General features: G+C 36.0%; 1 pseudogene across 1 annotated transcript; it reads right to left on the bottom strand.

Annotated features, from left to right (window-relative positions):
* Positions 1-6,260: 6,260 nt before the first annotated feature.
* On the bottom strand, positions 6,261-7,381 carry LOC308428027 (E3 SUMO-protein ligase PIAS2-like; annotated as a pseudogene). Its single transcript has one exon. The product of its transcript is annotated as an E3 SUMO-protein ligase PIAS2-like (transcript).
* Between the last annotated feature and the right edge of the window lie 5,067 nt (positions 7,382-12,448).

Below are 12,448 nucleotides of genomic sequence, written 5' to 3'. Positions count from 1 at the left end.
AATGCTTGACATCATTAGCCATCAGGGAAATGCAAATCAAAACAACCCTGAGATTCCACCTCACACCAGTCAGAATAGGTAAGATAAAAAATTCAGATGACAGCAGATGCTGGCAAGGATGCAGATAAAGAGGAACACTTCTCCACTCTTGGTGGGGTTGTAAACTGGTACAACCACTCTGGAAATCAGTCTGGCTGATTCTCAGAAAATTGGACATAGTGCTACCTGAAGACAAAGTTATTCTACTTCTGGGCATATACCCCAGAAACACTCCAACAAAAAACAAAGACACATGTACCACAATGTTCATAGCAGCCCTATTTCTAATAGCCGGAAGCTGGAAAGAACCCAGATGTCCTTCCGTAGATGAATGGATACAAAAATTGTGGTATATTTATACAATGGAGTACTACTCAGCTATCACAATCAATGACCTAATGAAATTCTTAAGAAAATGAATGCATCTAGAGAATATCATCCTGAGTGAGGTAACCCAGTCACAAAAAAAAAAGACATAATATGCAGTCACAGATAATTGGATACCAACCCCAGAAAGCTCTGAACACCCCAGAAACAACTCACAAAGTATATGAAGTTCAAGAAAAACAAAGGCCAAAAAAAAAAAAAAGAAAAATTATTATGCTTAATCTTTACACACCAAGAAAACTTTGACTATTTCCATGTTACATTTTGTTTTACATGTACTTTATGCTCATTGTAACTAGTAAGATTTTAAGGCACACCATCAAACCTTTAAAAAAATCAAGTACTGACAAAAATGTATTCATATACTGTTATTCAAAAATGCTTTTAAAATCTGTACATTTGTCTTTGTATTTTTAAAATAAAGTTGTTCAATTGTAAAATAAAGAAAATGGAATTATAAACAAAAAAGAAATCACAAAGGAGGCAACCATGGAGATAGAAAACTTAGGAAAGAGACCAGGAGTCATAGATGTAAGCATCACAACAAGATACAAGAAATAAAAGAGAGAATCTCAGGGGCAGAATATAACATAGAAAACTTGATCTATCCATCAGAAAATGCAAAAATCAAAAACCTCCTAAACAAAAATATTCATAAAATTTAAGACACAATGAGAAGACCAAAACTAAGGATAATACGTGTAGAAGAGAGGACAGACTACCAACTAAAAGGTCCAGAAAAGAAAAATCTTCAACAAAATCATAGAATAAAACTTCCCCAACCTAAGGAAAGAGTTCACCACAAACATACAATATGCCTTCACAACTCTAAATAGATTGAACCAGAAAAGAAATTCCTTCCAATACATAATAGTCAATACACCAAACATTGAAAACTAAGAAAAATACTAAAAGCAGTAAGGGGAAAAGAACAGGTAATATATAAAGTCCGACAGAATAGAATTACTCCAGACTTCTCAAAATATACTATGAAAGCTAGAATATCCTGAAAAAATGTCATACAGATCTTAAGGGAAAAATAGTTCCAGCCCAGGCTACTATATCCAGCAAAACTCTCAATCACCATAGGTGGAGAAACCAAAATATTCCAGGACAAAACCAAATTTATACAATATCTGTCCACAACCCCAGACCTACAAAAGATAATATGTAAAGAACTTCAATACAAAGAGGACTCTAGAAAAAGAAAGAAAATAATCTTCTTGAATAGAAAACAAAAAAAGAAACCCACACAAAAAATAATTCTACCTCAAACAACAAAAATAACAGGAAACAACAATCACTATTCCTTAATATCACTTAACATCAATAGACTCAATTCCCAATAAAAACCCATAGACTATCAGACTATATATGTAAACAGAATCTAGCTTTCTTGTTGCACAAAGAAAAATCATTTTCCAGACAAAGATAGACACTACTTCAGAGTAAAAGGCTGAGAAAAAACTTCTGAGCAAATGACCCCACGTAACAAGGTGGAATAGCCATTTTAATATTAAATAAGATAGATTGTCAACCAAAAGTCATCAAAAAAGATGAGGAAAGACACTTTACTCATTAAAGGCAAAAAGCTATCAAGAGGAATTCTCAATCCAGAACATCTATGCTCCAAGTACAAGGGCACCCACATTTATAAGAAAAACCTTACTAAAGCTCAAAGCACATATCGCACCACACACAATCATAGTGGAAGACTTTAACATCCCACTTTCATTAAGGGACAGATCATGGAAGCAGAAACTGGACAGAGACACAGTGAAACTAAAAGAAGTTATAAACCAATAGATTAAACAGACATCTATAGAATATTTAATCCTAAAACAAAAGAATATATCTTCTTTTCAGTACATTACCATACCTTTTCCAAAATTGACCATATAGTTGGTCACAAAACAGGCCTCACAAGATACAAGAAGATCTAAATAATCCCATGCATTCTATCAGATCACCATGGAAAAAGGTTTGTCTTCATTAACAACAAAACAACAAAACCTGAGAAACAAACACCCAGAAACAATCTTCCAATGGAGACCATGGGCCCACAGACCCACAAGAGACAAGCTCCAGTAAGAGACAAGATTGTTTAACATCACCTAAAACAAAATGTCAAGAAGCAAGCACAAGACTCTAAGAAACAGAAACCAGGACAACCTGGCAAAATCAGAATACAGTTCTCCAATCACCACAAATAGCAGATATCCAAACTCACCAGAAAAACAAGATTTAGACTTAAAATCATACTTTCAGAAGCACACAAATAACACATTTAAAGAAATATAGAAAAACCGGGAGAATACATGAAAACAAGTTGAAGCCCTTAAAGGGAAAACACAAAAATAACCTAAAGAGATAAAGAAAAGCAAAAACAACCAAGTGAAAGAACTGAAAACTGAAATAGAAACAATGAAGAAAAACTAAAGGAGACAACTCTGAAATTAGAAAACTTAGGAAAAACACCGGGGGTCATAGATGCTAGCATCACCAACAGAATACAAGACATGAAGGAGAAAATCTCACGAGCAGAAGACAACATAGAAATCACTGGCACAATAGTGAAAATAGAAAATAGAAAATAAAAAATAAAAAATACTCTAAGCCAAAACATCCAGGAATTCCAGGACACAATAAAAAGACCAAACCTAAGGATAATAGGTATAGAATAGGGTGACAAATATCACCTGAAAGGCACAGTAAATATCTTCAACAAAATTATAAAAGAAAACTTCCCTAACATAAAAATGAGATGACCACGAACATACGAATAGTTTACATAATCCTAAATAAACTGAACCAGAAAAGAAATTCTTCCCGACACAGAATAGTGATAACAACAAATGTACAAAACAAAAAAAGAATACTAAAAGCAGTAAAAGAAAAGGACAGGGAACATATAAAGGCAGACTTATCAAAATTACACCAGACTTTTCAATAGAGACTATGAAAGCTAGAAGATCCTAGAGTGGATCATACAGACCCTAAGGTAAAAACAAGTTCCAGCACTATATCCAGCAAAACTCTCAATCACCATAGGTAGAGAAACCAAGATGTTCCAGGACAAAAACAAATGTACACAATATTTGTCCACAAATCCCGACCTACAAAGGATAATAGATGAAAAACACCACTACAAAGAGAGAAGCTTCACCCTAGGAAATACAAGAAATTAATCTTCTTGCAACAAACACCAAAGAAGAAAAGCACACAAACATAACTCTACCTATAGCAACAAAAATAGCAGAAAACAACAATCATTATTCCTTAATATCCCTTAACATCAATGAGCTCAATTCTTCAATAAAAAGACATAAAATATCAGACTGGATATGCAAACAAGATCCAGCATTTTGCTGCATACAGGAAACTCATCTCAGCAAAAAAGACAGACACTATATCAGTGTAAAAGGTTTGGAAAAACTTTCCAAGCAAGTGGTCCGAAGAAACAAACGGAGTCGCTATCCTAATATCAAATAAAATTAATTTTCAACCAAAAGTCATCAAAATAAGACAAGGAAGGACACTTTTTACTCATCAAAGGAAAAATATATCAAGAGGAATTCTCAATCCTGAACATCTATGCTCCAAATATAAGAGTACCCACACTGATTAAAAAAAAAAAAAAAAAAAAAAAAAAAAAAAAAAAAAAAAAAAAAAAAAACTTACTAAAGCTCAGAGCATAAATTACACCACACACAACAATAGTGAGAGACTCCAACACCCATTTTCTTCAATGGACAGATCATAGATGCAGAAACTAAACAGAGACACAGTAAAACTAACAGAAGATATGAACCAAAGATCTAACAGACATCTATAGAATATTTAATCCTAAAACAAAAGAATATACCTTTGTCTCAGCACATTACCATACTTTCTTTAAAACTGACCATATAGTTGGTAACAAAACAGGCCTCAACAAATACAAGAAGATCTAAATAATCCCATGCATTCTATCATATCACCATGGACTAAGGCTGGTCTTTAAAAACAACAAAGATAACAAAAAAGCCACATACACATGGAAACTGAACAATGTTCTACTCAATGATAGCATGGCCAAAGAAGAAATAAAGAAAGAAATTAAGGATTTTCTAGAATTTAATGAAAATGACAAAACAACATACCCAAACCTATGGGATGCAATGAAAGCAGTTCTAAGAGAAAAACTCATAGCTCTGAGTGCCTCCAAAAAGAAACTGGAGAGAGCGTACACCAGCAACTTGACAGCACAGCTGAAAGCTCTAGAACAAAAAGAAGTAGATACACCCAAGGGGAGTAGTCATCAGGAAATAATCAAACTCAGAAAATAAATCAACCAAGGAGAAGCAAAAAGAACCATACAAAGAATTTACAAAACCAGGAGCTGGTTCTTTGAGAAAATTAACAAGATCGATAAACCCTTGGCCAGGCTAACTAGAGGGAAAAGAGAGCATATCCAAACTTACAAAATCAGAAATGAAAGGGGAGACATAACAACAGAAACTGAGGAAACTCAAGAAATCATCAGATCCTATTACAAAAGCCTATACTCAACAAAACTAGAAAATTTAGAGAGAAAGGACAATTTTCTAGACAGATACCAGTAAGATCAGAATCAGATAAACCATCTAAAAAGCGCCATAACCTCTAAAAAATAGAAGCAGTAATCAAAAGCTCACAATCAAAAATAAAGCCCAAGACCTGATGGGTTTAGTGCAAAATTCTATCAGACCATCATAGAAGACTTAATACCAATACTTTCCAAACTATTCCACAAAATAGAAATAGAGGGAATACTATTCAACTCAGTCTTAGAATCCACAAGTACATTGATTCCTAAATCACACAAAGAACTCACAAAGAAAGAGAAGTTTAGACCAATTTCCCTCATGAACATTGATGCAAAAATACTCAATAAAATTCTTGCAAACTGAATTCAAAAATACATCATAGTGATCATTCACCATGATCAGCTCAACTTCATCTCAGGGATGCAAGGATGGTTCAATATTCAGAAATCCATCAATGTCACCTATTATATAAACAAACTCAATGAAAAAAAATCACATGATTATCTCTCTAGATGTTAAGGAAGCATTTGAGAAAATTCAACACCCCATCATGTTTATTTATTTTATAGTAACTCAAAATAATATTTTATATCAGAAGAAAATCTGTGTGGTATTCAAACATAATCATTATAAAGAGCAAGTAAATCCAGCACATTACTCTGTACGAACCAGTAAACGTCAAAGCATAAACAACAAGAGGAATAATGCACAGTACAAAGATCTTTTGCTTTGATGGGATCATGAAGAAGAGAAACCCTGAAGAAAATAGAACCAAGTTCTGGCCAGTTATTGAAACTTCATTACTTCAACAAAATAGAACAAATCTCCATAGAAAGTATTCATTCAGGAAACAAGACTTCTTCCATTCATTTTTCCTTCATACTGGATTAAACAGAAGTTACTGTTAGTCTATATCAGTGATTACATCCTTAGAAAAGTTTAACTATTTACATAACTTTATTGCTGGTTTTTGTAACAAAAGATTAACTGGTGTGCAGAATCCATCCAGTACGTAGCATAGAAACTGACATCAACTGCTCCAGAAGACAGTGTTGTAGAAAAATATATCCGATGCTCAGAATACAGCAGAAGAAGAGTCCTTGCATGTCACCTGGTTCTTGTTGGAGTCACCTTTGTTCATCTCTCAGAAAGCAAAGAATCCAATTGACATTTCAATAAATATTAAGTTGCAAAAATTAGCTTCCATGGACTAGGCATCCAAGAAAGAGTTTAGATGAATGATTCCCAGAATCAAATAGTCCACCTTTATTCCAATGAGATGACGTCAGGAATGCTACTCCCACTGTTGATTATAACCCCTGTCTCACTCCTGCTGTTTGATAAACTAACGTGAGTACTGCTTTCATGGGGTCTAGTGGTGGTGACAGACATACTGCTTGCTGTTAAGGGTGAGGTGAGATGATCCAAAAACACAGGAGGACAGTACTGGAGATCAACTGGAATAAGGGAAAGAAAATCCAAACCTGGCAATCTGATGACATGCTTGACACTGGCATGTGGTGAAATGGTACTAAATAGTCTGTTAATGAAGGTGGGATAGCATCAGGGTCAACTGAAGTCACACTGGGCACCCTTACAGAAGGTGGCTGATATATGAGAAGCCTTTTGGTTACACTTCTTTGTGTTTCTGACATGAAGATGCATTTCCTTTTCGAGGGAGGGTCTTCCTCTTCATCAGAAGAGCTCTCTATTGTTAGATCAATAACATCTATATTCTTCTTGCTTGCGTCACTGGCTACAGTCACTGAACAAGGTTTACTAAAGACACTTGAACTTTCCACTTTTGTACAGGGCTGGCTGGTTACTTTAATAGCTTCTTTCTTAGGTCTCATGGGACACCAAGAGCCATCTTCCTGGAATTTGATCTCATCCACATCAGAACAGTCATTGAGAATTTCCATAAAAAGCCCGTCTTGTATCATACTCTCATAGGCAGCCTTTTTGTCACAAAAAGGACAAATCCACGTGGGCTTTTTCTCATTCATCTGAAGATAAAGGGCAGCATCTAAGCACTGCAGATGTGTACAAGTCACTACACGGCATGGGCATTGGATTGTCAGCCTCATTTTTTCTAAAGGGCACATCAAGGACCCTCAACGACTAGTTATAGAAATTTCACTATCAGAATCTGCAGTAAGTTTTTCTTTAATTAGCACTCTGGAATGATCAAGATTTCTAATACCTTTCATTTTTAATCTCTGTAATAACATCACTGATGTAAGCTGTCATACAAGATACACAGATATGGAGTAATTCTTTTCAATTTCAGATGCCCAAGAAACAGAAATCTGACTTGGCACAGCTGAAAACAATCTAACTAAAGATGCAATATTTAAGGAGCGTCCGGTCAGGTATTCAAGGCACATATTTAAACATAGTAAAAGCAATATACAGCAAACCATTAGCCAGCATCAAAGTAAATGGTGAGAAAATTGAAGCAATTTCACTAAAATCGGGGACTAAACTAGGCTGTCTACTCTCTCCTTACCTATACAATATAGTACTTAAAGTACTAGCCAGAGCAACATAACAACAAAAAGAGGTTAAAATGATACAAATTGGAAAGAAATAAGTCAAAATATCACTATTTGTAGATGTTATGGTACTATACGTAAGCAGCCCTAAATTTCTAAAAATTTACAATTGATAAATACCTTCAGCAATGTGCCTGGATATAAAATTAATTCAAGCTCATTAATAAATTTCCTTTACTCACAAAACAAACAGGCTGTGAAACAAATCCGAGAATTAACACCCTTCACAATAGCCACAAAAAATAAAATATACCTTGGGATGACCATAACCAAACAAGTGAAGGATCTGTAGGATAAAAGCTTCAAATTTCTGAAGAAAAAAATTGAAGAAGACCTCAGAAGATGGAAAGATTTTTAATGCTCATGAATTGGAATTATCAACATTGTAAAACTAGGCATCTTGCCTAAGGCAATCTACAAATTCCATGCAATCCCCATCAAAATTCCAACTCAATTCTTCATAGAGTTAGAAAGAGCAATTTGTAAATTCATTTGGAATAATGAAAAACCCAGGATAGCAAGAACTGTTCTAAACAATTAAAAAAAAAAAAAAAAAAAAAAACACTTCTGGGGAATCACCGTCCCTGACCTCAAGATGAATTACAGATCAATTGTGGTAAAAACTGCCTGGTATTAGACAGGCAGGTAGACCAATGGAATATAATCAAAGACCCAGAAATGAACCCACACACCCATGGTCACTTGATCTTTGACAAAGGAGCTAAAAACATTCAATGGAAAAAAAAAAAAAACAGCCTCTTCAACAAATGGTGCTGATTCAACTGGCTGTCAGCATGCAGAAGAATGCCATTCAATTCCTTATTATCTTCTTGTACAAAGCTCAAGTTTAAGTGGATCAAAGACCTCCACATCAAACCAGGTACACTGAAACTCATATAACAGAAAGTGAGGAAGAGCTTAGAACACATATGAACCAGGGAAACGTTCCTGAACAGAACACCAATGGCTTATTTTCTAAGATCAAGAATGAACAAATGGGGCCTCATGGAATTGCAAACTTCTGTAAGCCCAAGAATACTGTCAAAAGGACAAAATAACAGCTAATAGATTAGGAAAAGGTCTTTGCCAATCCTATATCTGATAGAGGGCTAGTACCAATATGTACAAAGAACTCAAGAAATAATACCCGAGAGTATCCTATTAAAAATGGGGGAATAGCTACTCAGAGACTTCTCAATGGAGGAATATCAATTGGCTGAGAAGCACCTAAAGAAATGTTCAACATCCCTAGTCATCAGAGAAATGCAAATCAAAACAACCTTAGGATTCCACCTCACACCAGCCAGAATGACTAAGATCAAAAGCTCAGGTGACAGTAGATGCTGGTGAGGATGTGGAGAAAGAGGAACACTCCTCCACAGTTGGTAGGATTGTGAACTGGTGCAACCACTCTAGAAATCAGTCTGGTGGTTCCTCAGAAAATTGGACATAGTGCTACCTGAGGACCCAGCTATAACACTCCTAGGCATATACCCAAAAAGTAGCTCCAATATTTAATAAGGACACATGTTCAACAATGTTCATAGCAACCTTATTTACAATAGTCAGAAGACGGAAAGAACCCAGATGTCCTTCAACAGAGGAATGGATTCAGAAATTGAGGTGCATATACAGAATGGAGTACTACTCAGCTATTAAAAACAATGAGTTCATGAAATTCCTAGGCAAATAGATGGAACGTGAACCTCTATCATCCTGAGTGAGGTAATCCAGACACAAAAGAAAACTCATGGTATGTATTCACTTATAAGCAGATACTGCATCCCCCCCCCCCAAAAAAAAAAAACAGCTCAGAATACCCAAGAAACCATCCACAGAACTTATGAAGCTCAAAAAGAAGAAAAACCAGAATGTGGATGCCTTAGTCCTTCTTAGAAGGGCAAACAAAATAGGGGAAGAAATACAAGGCCAAATAGAGGAGAAGGGATTGAAGAAAAGATCCACAGAGACTGCCTCACCTGGAGAACCACCTCATATGCAGCCACCAAACCCCAGCACTATTTCTGATGAGAAAAAGTGTTTGCTGGCAGCAACCAGACATAGATGTCTCCTCAGAGGCTCTCTCAGAGTCACACAGATACAGATGAGGATGCTTGTAGCTAAACATCAGAGTGAACACAGAGACCCCAAGGAAAGAGCTAGAGAAAGGACTGAAATAGCTGAAAGGTCTGCACCCTCATGGGAAGAACAACATTATCAGCCAAGGCACTGAGGTGGAGAGGGTGAGTGGGAGAGGGAGCACCTTCATGGCACCAAGTTCAGGGGAAGGAGTGAGGGAAGTAGGGGGAGGGTACAACATTTGTAATGTAAATACAGGAAATATCCAATAAAACTGAAAAAAAACTCAAGAAATCACATGACTGCAGATGCTGGCAAGGATGTAGAGAAAGAGGAACACTCCCTCCATGCTCAGTCTGATGGTTAGCTGCAAACATCCTCAACTGTATCTATGTGACTCTGGTAGAGCCTCTGATGAGGCATCAGTATCTTGCTCCTGGCAGTAAGCACTTCGTGGCATCAGCAATAGTGCTTGAGTTTGGTGGCTTCATATGGGATGGATTCCCAGGTGAAGCAGTCTCTGAATGATCTTTCTTCAATTCCTGCTCCTCTATTTGTTCCTGTATTTCCTCTCTTGAGTGCCTTATTCTATCTTTTAAGAAGGACTGAGGCATCCACATTCCGACCTTATTTCTTTCTGAGCTTCATAAGGTCTGTGAATTGTTTCGTGGTTATTCAGAGATTTTGGGCTAGTATCCACTTCTCAGTGAGTGCATACCTCATGTGTTCACTCAGGAAGATTTCGTCAAGTTACATTCATTTGCCTTGGAATTTCATAAAGTCATTGTTTCTAATAGCTGAGTAGTGCTCTCTTGTGTAAATACACCAGAACTTTTATATTATTCCTCTTTTGAAGGAAATCTGGGTTCTTTCCAACTTCTGGCTTATTATAAATAACACTGCTATGAACATGATGGAGCATGTGTCCTGGTTATATTTTGGAGTGGTTTTTTGAGTATATGCCCAGGATTGGTACAGCTGGGTCCTTGGGTAGTACTATGTCTAATTTTCTGAAGAACTGCCAGACTGATTTCTAGAGTGGTTGTACCAGCTTACAATTTCATGAGCACACATGCAGAGACCAAAGGCTCCAGTTGCATATGTAGCAGAGGATAGCATTCTCTGGCATCAATGGGAGATGGGCCTTTTCATCCAATGAAGATGCATTTTTCCCAGTGTAGGGGAATGCCAAAGCACTAAGATGGAGAGGGTGTTTAGGTGAGGAAGCATCATAATGGAACCAAGTGGATTGGATGGGGGATGGGAGTAGAGGGAAAGTGGACAACATTTGAAATGTAAATAGAAAGAATATTCAATTAAAAAATCAAAAAAAATCTATGTCTGAATGATATGATTTCCAAATATTGAACAGGATCTAATGCTTTATGAAAATACAACTGGACAAAGTCAGTCATATACCAAAACACTTTTAGTTTTATTTTAGCACAGGAAGATACTTAATAAATATTAAGCATTTCGATAAGCATCAGCAATCTGTATAGCTAAAAGAAAAGAACTAAGTCTTTATATTTTCAGGGTTCAAATAGCCCAATAAGAGTAAATTATTATGCCAGTATAACAGTAAATTGAACCAATATTGTGCTGGACTGATAATCACTGTCTATGGTCACAGGTTTTATTATATTTAGCCAAAGATTATACACAACTAATCTTTCTTTGGTTTGAAAATAGATAATTCTTCATGATTCAGAACAGTTTGTAGAGGCAGCCTTAGAAGGAATCGAAAGGTTATCTTAAGATATTCTCTATATTTTCAACTTCTTGAAGTGCTTTATAAACAGAAATACTCTGACATACTATCAATCGTGTGTTGAATGCATGTGACATATCAATAAACTCAACTAAGAGACATTGATTTATGCCCTGACATCACTGGATTGAAACATAAAGCAGCTAAAAAAAATAAACAAATTTTGTTCATCAAATATATCACAACCATATAGTCCCAGTGTAATGAGTCGTTCTCTCCACTCAAATACAATGTTTAAATGGGTATTATTTTAATTACATATATCCTCCTAACATCCTTTTTCTGAAGAGAAAATTCTTTGCTACTTTCAGCTGAGCTTCTCTGGACTTGGCTCCTAAAAGCAGCCAGTGCTGGCAGCTGAAGCTCAAGGTACAACTTTCACAGCATCATCATTTGCTTCCATAGGTCATATGGGCCAAGACTCCATTGGCCAAATCAAGTCCTCTGACATTGTACAAAGTCAGTTCCCAGAAATGTACACCAAACCCTGATGCAGGTGGAAGGAAGAAAGTGAACATTTGCTGAACAACTGCCTAACCAATTTTAATAACCTGAATAAAATCATTTTTATTTAATCAAGGAAAATTGAGAAAAAATCTAAAGAGGGGAAATCACTCTAAGAATATCATTAATCTAAAGAAAGTCTTTTGATGTGGTTTTTGACCACATGATGCACTTGACAACTTGGTAGTTCTGATCAGGATAGAAAACGAGGAAGAAGCACAGAGTCTCTGCTAACAATTGTCTCAATAGGAGCAATGTTAACAACACGTATATAGATTCATCTGTGTCATGAGAATAGTAATTGAATTTCTTTTCATACCCAAACCTCTTTATTTCCTTCAATATCTTATCCAACAAACAGCACCTCAGCTACAACCTCAGCCCAAATATGGGAGGCCAGTAATAAACGAAAGATACTCTAAATACTGACAACTTCTGAGATGCTTCTAATTCAGTGGACACCAATTAATACATCACTTTGGAGTTGCTATTGGAAATCCCATAGAGGTTGATTTTTCTCATAGCAAAATCTTCAAACCGTATCA

The sequence above is a fragment of the Micromys minutus genome (assembly GCF_963924665.1).
Source record: "Micromys minutus genome assembly, chromosome: 12".
NCBI lineage: Eukaryota > Metazoa > Chordata > Mammalia > Rodentia > Muridae > Micromys > Micromys minutus.
This window is presented reverse-complemented; position numbering and strand designations above follow the sequence as displayed.